Source organism: Peromyscus leucopus, chromosome 6 (genome assembly GCF_004664715.2).
Source record: "Peromyscus leucopus breed LL Stock chromosome 6, UCI_PerLeu_2.1, whole genome shotgun sequence".
Classification (NCBI taxonomy): domain Eukaryota; kingdom Metazoa; phylum Chordata; class Mammalia; order Rodentia; family Cricetidae; genus Peromyscus; species Peromyscus leucopus.
The window spans coordinates 88,497,163-88,512,438 of NC_051068.1; positions in this window are offsets into that span (position 1 = coordinate 88,497,163).

Consider the following 15,276-nt stretch of genomic DNA (forward strand, 5'->3'; position numbering starts at 1 on the left):
TCTATCAAGCTATATACTTCATTGGTTGTGTATGCCTGTATATGTGGTTGTGTGCCAGCATATTCACTCCATGTACATGTACACTTGCTTGTAGAAGTCAATGGTTATTCTTATGTGTCTTCTTTTATCACTCTGTGCCACTATTTTGAGATAGAATCCCTCATCCTCTTAGAATCAGTTGTGCTAGGCTAGCTTAGTAGCCAGTGACCTCAGAGTATGAGTCTATATCGTATACTCTCCCAACACTGGTGTTAGTTGTGGATATCTGTAAAGAGAGGTTCTGAGTCCTAATTCAGGTTCTCATGCCTGCAAAACAAGCACCCTACTACCCAAGTGAGCTCTCACCCTCATCATTTCCATAACTATACATTCTGTTTAATATAGTATATCCCTTTGTTTATTTTCATGTTTTTGTTTTGAATGAGTGAGTTTTTGCTAATACATATATGATCCTTTTTCACCAGCCCTTTGAGACGCAGTACTTTAGAGACATTTTATGCAATGTATGTATAATAAATACTTCTGTATTCCATGTGTTTCATTGAATTATCTTCTCTCTGTCTTATCTTACTGACCTCACCTGCCCATCATATCTTCCTTGGAGAATGCCTCACATGGTCAGAGCAAACTAGAAACAGGTCAAACAGGAGGTGCTCTGAGATCTGCTGGGTGAACAAATTTTATTTAAGAGATAAATCTGACAACAGGTTAAGCACTTAACTTATAAAGCCACAAGTGAGGATATGGAGGTACCAGCTAAGGGCACATGGTAAATCACTGCCAGCCCCATCAGACTAGACCTGTCCACAGTCATTCTAATAAGTGGCACTGCAAAGTCAAACAGTGGAGAAGTAACACACATGTCTGTAGCAGGAATCTTAAAAGTTCTTATTGATAAAATCAAACCTGAGGCGAGTTATTGGGGTCCATGCTGGTAGATCAGAGAGACAGAACAAGCCACAGCTATCTCACCTCACCGGATCCTCAGCTGGTCTTGTCTCCTCAGACTGGAGGCCTCTGAGTCCTCATCCGGAATGGGTCTCAGCTGAATTACTGCTCAAAAGCCTGAATGCTTAAACAGCCAAATGCTTAACCAGCCAAATGCTTAACCAGCCAAATGCTTAACCAGCCAAATGCTTAACCAGGCCAAAATCTTCTAGTTTCTCGTCCTCACGCCTTAATATATCTTCCTGCTTTCTACCACCACTCCCTGGGATTAAAGGCTGGCTTTCTGGGATTAAAGGCGTGTCACCATGCTTGGCTATTTCCAATGTGGCCTTGAACTCACAGAGATCCAGAGGGATTTCTATCTCTGGAATGCTAGGATTAAAAGTGTGAGTGCCACCATTTTCTAGCCTTTGTATCTAGTGGCTGTCTGTTCTCTGACCCCAGATAAATTTATTAGAGTACACAACATTTTGGAAAACACAATACCACCACACATGTCCACATATTTCTGTGGAGTACATAGTTAGAACTAGATTGAAGATTATATACTAATAGTGATTGTATAAACAAATTTCCTAAGATGAGGGGGTGTAATTAAGAGATGCCCAAACATACAAATCATAAGCAATTCTTTCTCTGTTCTCTGTTTTTATTTTCTAGGTCTAAATCACTAATTACTTGTTTGCTAATATAGCTGTTCATATTGGGTGGAAATATATATATATATACATATAAATAGTACACAGGAAAACCTCTCAGGAAGGAAAAACTGTCTCTATCTATCTATCTATCTATCTATCTATCTATCTATCTATCATCTATCAATCTATCATCTATCTATCTATCTCTGTGTGTGTATGTGTGTGTGTGTGTGTGTGTGTGTGTATTATATATGAGTGGTAGATATTTTGATAGGGGAAGATACTTGATATTGATCTGTCTACTATATATATATCTGTATATGTGTGTGTGTGTGTGTGTGTGTGTGTGTGTGTGTGAAAGAGAGAGAGAGAGAGAGAGAGAGAGAGAGAGAGAGAGAGAGAGAGAGAGAGAGAGAGAGAATCAATTCTTCTTTCCTGAGAGTTTTCCTGTTTATTCCTGTATGTTTATTCCTGTAAGCTACATGGATTATAACTGATTTGGTATTAATGTGATTGTTTCAGGCAATCTCTGCATGAACTTTGTCATTCTCGGCCACCTTATTTTGTGAATCATTTTCTTTCTTTAAACATCCTTTTCTATCCAAACACAGTGGAAAGTTTATTTGTAGTTGCATGACTTAGTTTGATTCAGAATGTTTAAAAGTTCCCCACCTTGAAAGATATTTTAACCCATTTTATCTAGATTTCCTTACCTTATTTTAATAGCATGTTTTAAAAAGACATTAACCTTGTAATTGCAGTAGAAGTGAAAGCTTGGGCTAGCAAGAGGTCTCACTGGCTAATCCACTTAGCCAGACAAGCTGAGTTCCATCCCTCCATACCCATGTGGTAGAAGTAGAGAACTGATTCCTACGCATCTCCTCTGACCCCTACCATGTGCAATCACACACAAATAATAATAATCATAATAAAAAATAAGAGAATGTTTAAACAATGTTTAATATTTATTGCTTATAATCAAGTATAAATTTTTTAAAAGTAGTACACTAATAATATAAATGTATGTTTTATTCTTCATGTATTTATTTAAAGACTCATAAATCAACAGAATTTATGACAATTGTAATACATGATAAGTAATTCTAAACACCGTATTAACATCTAGAGGAGAAACAGTACCTAGCCTACTTGTAGAATACATTTATTGAGGAAGTATTGTGGTATGTAATAATTCAATAATTCAACATATGGTTCTAAATAAGTTAACTCTGTATTGGATTCTCACTTAAGGCTCCAACATAATGTTTTCAATATTTTGAAGCTACAGGGAGAAGCTAGGGACATGGATCAGTTGTTAATAGCATTTGAGGCTCTTACAGATGATGTGCAGTCACTTCCCAGCACATATATGGCTGCTCACCACTATCTGTAATTCCACTTTCAGGAAATCTGATGCCCTATTTTTTTTTCTTTTTACCTGCATGGACACCAAGCATGGACATGGTTCTGAAACATGCATTAAGGCAAAACATTAACACACATAAATATAAATACATAATTATTTTGTATAAAGAAAATATACTTATTTAGTTTTTCTGAATCATACTTTCATCTATCAGCATACCTAAAATAAATAAATAAATAAATAAATAAATAAATAAATAGTCTGCTAAGTTCCAACTATTGCCAAGAACATTTTTCATCAAGAAGTACACCAAAGCTTAATTTATAACCAATTGCTTGGCAAAACACCCCAAAGCCTAATAAATCTTAACAGTCCTATTTTCAGTAATCATTATCATACTTCAATATATTAATATTGCATTAAGGGAAATATGATCTTTTTCCATTTCACTTTGAGATCTTCATAATTGAATTGGAGGGTTTTTTCATCATTTTTTCTTCTCCTATGGCTCTACTTCACAATTTCTTATTCATAGAGTTTGATTTCCACATTAGGTTAATATTTAGCACAAAGATCTTTGAAAGACATATGAAAATTCTTCTGTAATATTTATGATTAAGCAGATAATGGCAATACTTTTACATCTTATTAGTATTAAAAAGAAAATGTGATTAAAGGCTATAGTCATTTACTAATTATACTTAATTTACTCCATAAAATAATTAATTTTCATAACATAAAAACTAATGAATATAAATCTCTGAGGCATATATCAAAATAAATAAACTTAGCATAGTATTTTTTCTAGGAAATTCTTTCTAACCTTTAAGAAACTTGATGAAGTCAGAGTGTAATTGTGGAAATATTTCATGTGTTCACTGGCTAGTAATACAGTTGGTACTTTATAGGAATAAAATTTCTTCTCTAAGGAAGTTATTATGGTATTAATTACAATGTATAATATTGAGTTGTAGATCATTATCCAGAATCAAATCATAGTCAATTGTAAGGAACTTTGCAGCCAGCCATAAAAATAAGCCAAGTGCTCACCACGGTTTCTGAACACAGTATCTTCCTGTGACATTACAGTTCCCATTGTGGGGGTTTGTTATATATGGCCTATGAGCTGTCCCACAGTCTTCGCTTCACAGTATGTTGATTTTTGACTGGTATGGTAAGATGTTCAGCTGTACAGTCTTTGATGTAATCTCTGTGGAAAAGCACATGCCACTTCTTTTTTTTTTTTTTTTTTTTTTTTTTTTTTTTTTTTTGGTTTTTTGAGACAGGGTTTCTCTGTGTAGCTTTGCGCCTTTCCTGGAACTCACTTGGTAGTCCAGGCTGGCCTCGAACTCACAGAGATCTGCCTGGCTTTGCCTCCCGAGTGCTGGGATTAAAGGCATGCGCCACCACCGCCCGGCCACATGCCACTTCTTAAGTGAGGTAATACCTAAGATTTAAATATATACAATTTAAGTATTAAAGAGAAAGAAAATGCTTTATGCAACATTTATGATGAGAGTTTAAGAGACATGCTCCTTCCATTTGTGAAGCTTATTGACTTCAGTCATGAAGATGATATGAATAATGCCATAATTCTACATCAAAATTAAAAATAGTATATACTTATATTTCTGAAGTTAGGTTGGAAATTGTCAACTCACTATAATTGATTCTTCTAAACTTAAATCGGTCACAGCCTAACACAATGCCAGCACTAAGTGTAGAATATTTATTTGGTTATAGGTAAATAAAATAAAAGTAGCTGGGTGGTGGTGGCGCATGCCTTTAATCTCAGCACTTGGGAGGCAGAGCCTGGTGGATCTTTGTGAGTTCGAGGCCAGCCTGGTCTACAGAGTGAGATCCAGGAAAGGAGCAAAGTTACACAGAGAAATCCTGTCTTGAAAAACCAATTAATTAATTAATTAATTAATTAAAAATAAAAGTATTCTCCCTTAATATATTATTATTTATATATTGGAAAATAATTTCGAAAAATTCTAAAATTAAGGCATGAGAAATGGCCATCACTATGTAGTATTGGAATAAAATCATTTCTAATAATTTTGTCATCATATATGATATGTTTGGGACATGAAACATCTCCTAAAGGCTCATACTCATGTACTTAATGATTGGTAACAAATGAAATATTCAAAAGGGACACTTTTGGGAAGTGATTGGATTATGAGAGGTCTATCTGACCAATGAATTAATCCTTTCAAGGACTCGTAATTTGAAGGTGGTATTAGCCGATAGACACGAGGATGTGGAGGCTAGGTGAGAAAAATAGACCACTAGGGACATGTTGTTAAAGGTAGTATATTGTCTCTGTTTATTTCTTCACTCTTCACTGGCAATCAATAGCCACAAAGTGAGCAACTTTGTCTACCCCATGCTCACCACCATAAGGCATTGTGCAAAACCACTGTAGTCAGAAACTGTAATCCGCAACAAATCCTGCCTCCTTCTGAATTGTTAACATTAGATGTTCTGTCACATAGAAAGTAAAATGAAACAATATGGTGTTTAAATACTCAGAACTATTTCTATAACACAAAACAAATAAAAAACATATCTTATAAGGCTTTTCTACCTCCAAAGTGTCAATCATCTTTATTTGAATTTCTAAATGAAGTTTTACTTTTTCCTAATGCTTTAGGCTAATATAAATTGCTTGCTGTGCATAAAAAATTAGACTAGCAATATTGTTTGAATCAATATTAGAAAAAAATTAAAATAAGAAATTTATTAACTAAAAAAAACCCCTTATGTTGAAATGGAAGTTATTTGCTACCTTTAGTCTTACAATATGTAAAGATTGAATTATTTACTACCCTAGGGCAACAGAGACAAGCAATATTTGCAAAACTTTGTCAAATTTACAAGCCTGACCACAGGTGATTCTTAAGACTTCTCAGTTTCATTCAGCCAATCCATTTGTCTTACTCCTTGGATTGGTATAATAAAATACCATGACTAGGGAAGTCATAAAAGAAATCAGAAATATAATTTATCTAAATCTGTTGGCTAAGAAAACAAGCACATATAACCTGCAGATTCCAGATTGATGAGGCCCCGCTTCCTAGTGTACAGAAGGTATCGTTTCACTATATTCTTCTACGATGGAAGAGCAAGACATCTTATCAGAGTCTCCCTCATTAGGGTAATCAATCCATTCATGTGGGCTCCACCTTTATGTCCCACTTCTTAGAAGGAAGCTCATTAAAACTCAGGAACACCAACAAAAATTGCAGATCTCAGAAAATAAACAAAATGCATAAATCTCAGGAAGCTCCGGAAATCTGCTAGGTACATAATGCTCCTCTTTACACTTATCAGATTGGAAGAGAAGACTACCCAGCTAGCCTAGGCTTGTGCAAGTCCTCAAATGCCTATTACTTGTACAGGAAGCTTCATGGATGAAGCTTTCATCAGTGGTAGCCAGTGCTAGCAAGGGCTTCGCTGGTGAGTGATTTAAATTCCGCTCACATATCCTCCAATAAATAACCCTAATAATCTCACTAGTTCACTAAGAAAACTGGGCAGAATTATTTATTTGGTTTGCTGTCAGGGACCTATGTGTTCATGTCTCTGTCATCTAATACTGGTCCCTAATAGAAGAACACCATACAAGCTGGCAGTTACAAACATCCCTCTGATAATAGTTCACTTCAATTACTGCTTTGCTTCTTTCCTCTACAATAGTCACAGGTAATGTCAAGAGATTTTTTTAAGTACAAAACCAGTCATTATGTCTCTGAGCACTAGTGTTAAGACATTTGATATGATACCATTTGTTCCCACCCTCAAAAAAATGCATTTTGTCAAAATAGAAAACAAAAGAGTTAGAAGCTTCCCCAAACATTTGATGTTCATACCTTAGCTAGGCAACAAATAAGTGACTAAAAAAGATTTTTCTGAATCAATTTGTAATTTGAATATCAATATTATTTTCTGATATTGCTTAAACCTAAAGTTAGAAATGCTTAGAATCAAACTGGTATTATGGTTTGAAAAGCACAGTATTCTTGTGTTAGTCTAGCAGGGAGATGTCTGCATTGAATACCATTGAAAATGTCAGAGTATGCCTGCAAAGGATTACTATAGAGACAAATCAGTTACAATGCTCATGTCCTGTAAAGTGATATATTCTCTCATAACAGCAAAGAGGACATGAGAACACAGTGAAAGAGGAGATTCTAATTGCTCATCTCTATACAGTAACCTAGACATCTTAGCCTTTTCCAACCCATCTTAGTTTTAGCCTAATTATAGAAAATAGTCAAATCCAGGCTACTTTAGTTAGACATTGTATGAATTATAGAGATTTTTAAGCTAAATATTTCTCAAATTATGCATCTGACTAACATTTCCCAGAATTAAGCTACATGTTCAAAAGTTCTTCATCTTATAAATCAGCAGAAGGAGGGTTATCCTCACAAACCCAACTGTTAAAATTCAGAATCATTTATTCTAATCATTGCACTGGAAATATGTTGCATAATTTTAAAGTCATGGAGTTATTTTTTAAAAACATCCATTGCTTAAAAGCTTGCCCTAATATGAATACTTTAGAAGACAATATCCTTATAAATATTGTGTCAAATTTGTATGTCAAAATGTGTCAAAAATCACCAAAACTGAAAGGAATATTTCACCTCAAAAATGTCCATATGTGGTTTTATGAAGTTAACATTTAAAAGATCATTTTGTCTGCTCGAGCAGATGAATGTTATTGATTTTTATATCATATTAATTTGGTTACAATAACATTACTCATTTATATATTAAGATCAATTTCTAGAAGAAAATACACTGTCAGTTACAATAGCATGCACAGACACAAGTAAACTGAAAATTCATTGAGCGTGACTTTATAATTAACATTATTCACAACTGAATCAGAAATCTATAGAGAATATGTAACATTGTTATGATGTTATTATTGCTTTTCTTGTTTATTCAGAAAGTAGCAGAATTTTCAGAAATCCAATGAAATATGTGGGGCAGTGAAAGTTATCTTATTACTCGTAGGAAAATACGAGGGTCACATGCTATCAAAGGCATGAAGCATAATATACATGTGAGATACCAATTAGCCTCATGGACTACACAAACTAAAAACTGTTAGGCAATGTTTAAGTTACAATAGTCTTCTGGAACAAAAGAAAATAAATTTTATATTTAGATTCTACACAACAGAGTTAAATCAGTCTACCATGCTAAGCCTAAATGGTTTTCAAATGTTTAGGTATAAATAACAGTAAAAATACATAAACTAGATATCTTCAGGATTTTATCTCATCGCCCATGTGTCCCAGGAATGCAACAGAAGAAATATGTCACAAAGGATTTAAGGAGAGGAACAGGAACAGGGCAGATTAGTGGTGCTATAAAAAATGCTCAATGTATAGACTGCTGAATGAAATGGCACTTACTTTAATCTCCTTGCTTATAACTTGATTTTGTGGCTACTCCTAAATGCAGGTAATGAAAAATGTGGCTATCTTGATGCTCAGAAAAAATGGTTAAATGACTGACAATATACACTTTTCATTGCTCAGACCTTAAACCAAAGTGCCCTAAGGTGTCTTACGTCTCAAATAAAGCTTAAATTGTCTCATCATGACATGCATATAAAGTGTAAAAAAATATATGGAAAGATCTGGTTCATATCTTTAATTTCAAATCTTTTTCCTGAAGTTCAAAGTGAAATATTATGTCTTTGTCTCTTTTATGTCTCAGAAGACGGTATGGAGACTTGGAGCTGATTTATATATGTCTGAGCTCTCCGTGAATTTATTTACAGAGATAAAGGAGAATGAAGTACAATGAAAATAGAAGCAACAAAGCGAGTTGGTAAAGCAGGGAGATCCTGTAGTGATCTAGCTGCAGTAAAAGAAACTTGAACTCCAAGGACCAGAACAAAATGTATAAGATGGAGTCAATGCACAAGGTGTCCTGATGGTGTAGCTGGTCCCTCAAATCATGCTAGGACACCGCCTACTGTACACTCTTCTTATTTTGCATTATTAACCAAAGGACAGTATGTAAATAGCTATTTTGAGTCCTCCAGACATTTATAATTTAAAAGGAGATGTCATAAGTTTATTGACATTTCCATCAGAACAAATTGGTAAAAATCAGTAGCAACAATCTGGCTCATGTCATAAGACTAAGCTCTTCATATTTTTAAGACACTGAGTTTAGCCTTTTGATTCTAAACTACATTCAAAAGTATTTTAATAAGCACAGTATCTCATCTTCCTCTTGCAATGACTAGAAGACTGGAGGTACAATTAATACCAAACTGTCCATTTCTGCAGTTGCTGAATACAGATGGTAAAAGGTGGTTAGCTGAAAAACAATTACCAAAGGAAATAACTTAAAAGGGAGCATGGATCAGAAAGGAACTGCCAGGTATAAATTTGAACTGGATTCACCTGCTATCAAAGAAAGTAAGAACGAGCCTGAGGATATCTTTGAAAAGCATTGACAGAGGGTTGTCAGTAGCCTCTAGGCTTGAACACAGATAGTAGAAAGTAATGGAATTTTGGTCTCCAAACCACAGAACCTTCACAGAGAATCCATGTCCCTTACTCTTGGTTAAGCAATGACTTCCTTTTAAATTGTGTTAGCAGAATACTCTAAAATATGCTAAATCTTTCTGAGGGGTACTGGAATATCAAATCATTCCAGGCTGAATCCAACTTTCAGATATATTAGGTTTGGCGCTTAACTATGAAATATTTCACATGAATGTCCAGATTTATGGTGTACTTAGACAATTATACCTCTGAAACATTTGGTTTATATTTCCTCATGGTGATTCATGAGTTGGATGAAAACTGCGGCTGATATTTTAGATATTCACCGTATTTCAATTTTGTCATGATTATCACTTTTCTATTATTTTATAAAAAACGTTTACATTAATCATTTCCCTTACCAAGTAGCTGCTAAATAACAGCGGAATTTGTGACCTTTCCTTTTAAAACATTATTTCTTTTATTTTTGAGATTATAATATAATTACATTTTTTTTACTTCTCTCTGATATTACATCCCAAAGGCAGTATTCCCTCCCTCTACTCCCCCACCTTCCTTCTCCCCACCTCCCTTCTCCCCCAGTTCTACTCCTCCTCTGTTTCCTTCAGAAAAGAGCAAGTCTACCAGGGATATCAACTGAACACAGCAAAACAAGTTACAATAAGACTAGGCACAAACTCCCACATCAAGACTGGTCGAAGCAACCCTGTAGGAGAAAAGGGGTCCCAAGATCAGGCAAAAGAGAGACATTCCCCATTCCCACTGTTAGGAGTCCTACAAGAACAACAAGCTACACAACCATAATATGTATGCAGAGGACCTATGTCAGACCCACACAGGCTCCCTGATTGCCACTTCCATCTCTGAGCATCTATGAGCCCTGCCTAGTTGATTCTGTGGGCAATGTTCTCCTGGTATCTTCAACCCCTCTGGCTCTTACAATCCTTCTTCCTTCTCTTCCTCAGGGATCCCCAAGCTTCACCTAATGTTTTGCTGTGGGTCTCTGCATGTGTTCTGTAAGTTGCCAGATGAAGCCTCTTTGATGACATTTGGACTATTATTTCATTTCCCCCTTCCTTTTCCTCCCTCCAAAGTCCCATATACCTTTTCTTACTCTCTTTCAAATACATATAAATAGTGTCAGGATCCCCATGTTTAGTCTGTTGCTAAAGGTGAACACTACTTCATAGTTGATATAACTTTGGTTCATTCATCCTAAAATAGCCAAGAGCTCACCATGCAGATAAAAAATGAGAGTAGGTCACATGTTAATGCTTCACTGAACTCCATAATGTCTAGATACTCCCATGTCATAGCTTTGGGAGACCCCTTGAAATTTTAGAATAATCACTTGGTAATAAGTAAAGTTTGGAGAGAAAAGTCAAGTAGCATATTATGTTACCAGGGATTGAGTTCCATTACAAAGCAAAGCACATATTACACAAACTACATTGGTCAATGAAATAACTTAATGACAGAAAGATTAAAATTGAAATGTATGATATCATTTGAGAACCTCATTGCTCTTCCTATATGTCATCTCTTAGCAATGAGAAGTGGCCAGGTGCTTCCTGCCTAGGTTGGCGGATGTCTTAGTGTTCTATTGCTGTGAAGAGACACAGTGACCAGGGCATCTCTTATAAAGGAGAGCATTTAACTGTGGGCTTGCCAACAGTTTCAGAGGCTCAGTCCATTGTAATCAGGGGAGGGGAGCACACAGGAAGGCATAGTGCTGGAGAAAAAGCTGAGACTTTTCCACTCTTACCATCAGCCTGCAGGTAAAGAGAGGAGACTGCGCCTGGCTTGGGCTTTTGAAACATCAAAGCACATCCCAGTAACATACATCCTTCAACAGGGCCACAACTCCCAATCTGTGCTTGAAAGCTCATGGGCTGGGCACTAAGCATGAAAATACATGAGCCTATGGGGGTGCATTCTCATTCTAACCTCACAGAAGATCTAGGCTCCACTGTAAAAAAACAAACAAACAAACAAACAAACATGAGGACAGATGGAGAACTCATCCTTTCTAGTTTTTATTGGCTCACAAACTGCAAGATATTTAAAAATTCTACTTTATTTGTTTATTCATTTAGCTAGCTACTTATTTGTTTCTATTTTGCTGTTGTTGTTTTGCTTTTTGATTGTTTGTTTGTTTTTTAATACAGAATCTCTTGTAGCCCAGGCTGGCCTTGAACTTACAATGTAACCAAAGATGACTTGGAATGCCATATTCTCCTGCCCACTACCCAAGTGACAGGATTAAAGTCCTCTTACCACACTTGGCTGTCCTTGTGTGAGAGACCTAACAGCTCTCTCTGAGGAACTTTGCAACCCACTCCTCACCATGAAAGGTACCCTGCTCTGTACCTGACCTTGTTTGTAGATTTTCTCTAGGCCAGCATGCCTGACTTATCTGTACTATGACCCTGGATGCAGTTCTCTGTGTAAGCTTTCCCCCTGCTGTCCATATGGTATCTAGACATTGTGCTAGGAACGTTATAACACTATGCTTACACAGATGTTAACTAAGACCTCTTTTAGGAACTTTATGATAGGAACTTGCTGTTCAATGCAAATTAGGTAGTTCCCTAGCTACCGTTTCCAACCCTATATATTCCCTATACTCTGAAGTAAAGTTGAGATGATTCACTGAAATTCTTTCCTGGAGGGCAATTTCTGTTTTGCCTACAGGCCATACAAAGCTCTCTGTAGTCACTTCTGTCCCTTGTCCTCATGGACTGGTCGCCAACAGGAAAAAGAGGACTGCCAAACTCCTAAAGAATTATTTTTTTAAAACTTATTGCAGATGAAAGAAGCAGGAATACAATCAAAACACCCATCAGTGATTTCTAAAATACAGATATAGGATCTCCACTCAAATTCTTATCAACATCATATTCAGTATGGAACACTGGAGGGAGCCATTATGTGAGCCATTGTGCTGTAAGTACACACACACACACACACACACACACACACACACACACACACACACAAAGTGGCCTTTTTAAGCTTTACTCTTCTTGAGTTTGTGTATTTTGGAGCTCTGTAATAAAAAGGGAAGTACAGGGTTTATTTTTCATTTAATTTTTTGGATACCTTTATCTACTAAGCTTAAAAACCACACATGCCAGTGGTTCTCTCTCTCTCTCTCTCTCTCTCTCTCTCTCTCTCTCTCTCTCTCTCTCTCTCTCTCTCTCCCTCCCTCCCTCCCTCCCTCCTCCTCCCTCTCTCCATCCATCCATCCTAGGTTTCTAAGCCACCCAGTTCTGGATCCTGGTGACCCAGGCAGTGTCAAGCACGGGCTCCCTCTCTTGGCTTGGGCCTCAAGTTAGACCAGTCATTGGTTAGCTGCTCCTATAAGCCAACTTCACCCCAGCGCATCTGCATCTTGCAGGCAAGATAGGTTGTAGATTAGAAGTTTTGTGGCTTCATTGGGGTCACAGTCCCAGGACTGGATGCCTAGCCTATGCCACTGCTTCTCAACTTTCTTAATGCTGTGACCCTTTAATACAATTCTTTATGTTGTGGTGACCCCAACTATAAAATTATGTTTGTGTTACTTCATGACTACAATTTTGCTACTATTGTAAATCGTTATGTAAATATGTAATATGCATAACATTTGACATGCAACTTCTGTCTGTTGCCAGTGAAAGTCTCCCAGTGGGGTCATGACCCACAAATTGAGAACCATTGTCTTATGCCTACAGTTAGAGAACTTAAAATTATATCTTAGTACACAATTTTTAGAGATGTTCACCTCTTCAGCATAACTTTCTAAGTATTTATTATCTAAGAATGTTCTGTATTCCATAAATATCTTTTCTCTATGGTATAATATGAAAAATCTTTAACATTCTGTTATAAAATAAGGTTTTGAAAACAAAAGCAGTAAGATAAAGGCAGACAAGAAACCCCAAATCTTAACCATAGTATAATCCCCAAGCTGAGAGGTATTAGAAGAAGAAAATTAGGTATAGTCTATTTCAGGAGTTAAAACAGAGACTAAAAGGCCAATAACTGATCTTCATGCCAGATGATATTTACTCAATGCTTTGGCTGGGAAACTCATGAGCAGAAAATGAATCTAGAACATAGTGCAAAATTTAATGTCAAAACCTAAGCAGTGAGCAGAGCATCTATAAAACAAACACTTAAGGATATAGATGGGTAAACATATGTAAAATATCCTTTCTGGCTTTCCAGCTCTACATAAGAGCATCTTGCCTCTCTCTTCTTCCTGCTTACATAAACCATTACCAGTAACGCCAGAACGACTCCCAACAACAAAATGACAATTTTAAATTGTCATCCTACTCTTTTAGGATATACTATACATTTGATATGAGTAATTAGTTCGAATAATTTTGTTTCATTCTTTCTTTTAAAAAACATTTAGTAAGCACTTACTGCACATATGTGCTAGATTCTTCAGATAGAATTATGAAAAAAATTCCATAATTTCAGAAATCTCCCTGTCATTCTAGATTTTTAATATATTTCTAAATACCCCCTCAATAGTTTCCACTTACCTTTATATACTAAATATCTTTAAAAGTATCTATTCATTCAAAAGAAAATTAAAATAAATTTAAGTGAATCAAGAGAGGTATATGCCAATGTCATATCACAGAAAAGAATAAGAACAACAACCAAGAAGAAATGAAACTAAAATATATTCCAGAGCCAAAATGTGGATCCTTTTATTAGAACATTTATAAAAATAACCACAGATCATAAGCTACTAAATAATTTGGATAAAAGACACAATGATAAAAATGTTGAATATGGAAAATGCCACACAGCACGAAACAATTTTTTGAGAACATAAGTTACATGTAATTTATAGTTTTTAAAATGAAAATCTAAATTTCATTCATTTATATAAAGATAGGATCTCATGTATCCCAGGCAGGTCTTGGATTCTGTAGTAAGGAACCTTGAGCTTTGGATTCTCTACTCTACAACTCCTCAGTGCTAGAGTTGCCTGCTTTAGGCAATGCTAGGTGGTGCTCCCTGCCTGTTTTAGGCAGTGCCGGGGATCTAGCTTGGTGCTCCCTGCCTGCTACAACAGTATTCTACCAACTGAGCTGCATCGTCATCCCTCAAATTTTATTCTGTAACATTTTAGAATTTTCTCAGGATAATAAAATTCTGCCTAGTGAGCTATTAGTGGGAAAATTGCGGTGAAAAGTGTTTTTTTTTTTTAATCAGAAAAGTCAATCTGTTTAGATTTTCAGTCAAATCAAGTTTATTTCTACCATATATCAGTTTCTATTTGTTTATTCTGTAAGTTTAAGAGAGTATTTTATTTTTATTACTTTTATTTTATTCTTTATTTTTATTCTTTATTTTAAAAATATCAAAATTACATTTCTTTCTTCCCTTTTGTCTCTCTAAACCTGCCCATATACCATTCCCCACTTTCTTCATTCTCCTTTTTTCTCACCTGTATGCATTTTTTAAATTCATGACCACTTTTTCTCTCACCTTGTATGCTTATTTATGTTAAATACATATTTTCTCTCTATATGTTTGTGTGTGTGTGTGTATTAGAATATATACAAAGAAATATACATGTTTCTAAATATAATCTGTTCAGTACATAGAATTTTATTTGTATGAATGTTTGCAGGGCTGAACATTTAACTCCAGAAACAACTGGTGTGCTCTTCCCTGGTGAAGACCACCTCTCACACTACAGCTTCCCTCAGTTGCCTGTAGTTCTTTACGGAGAGTTGAGGCCTCCTGCTTTATTAATTTGCAA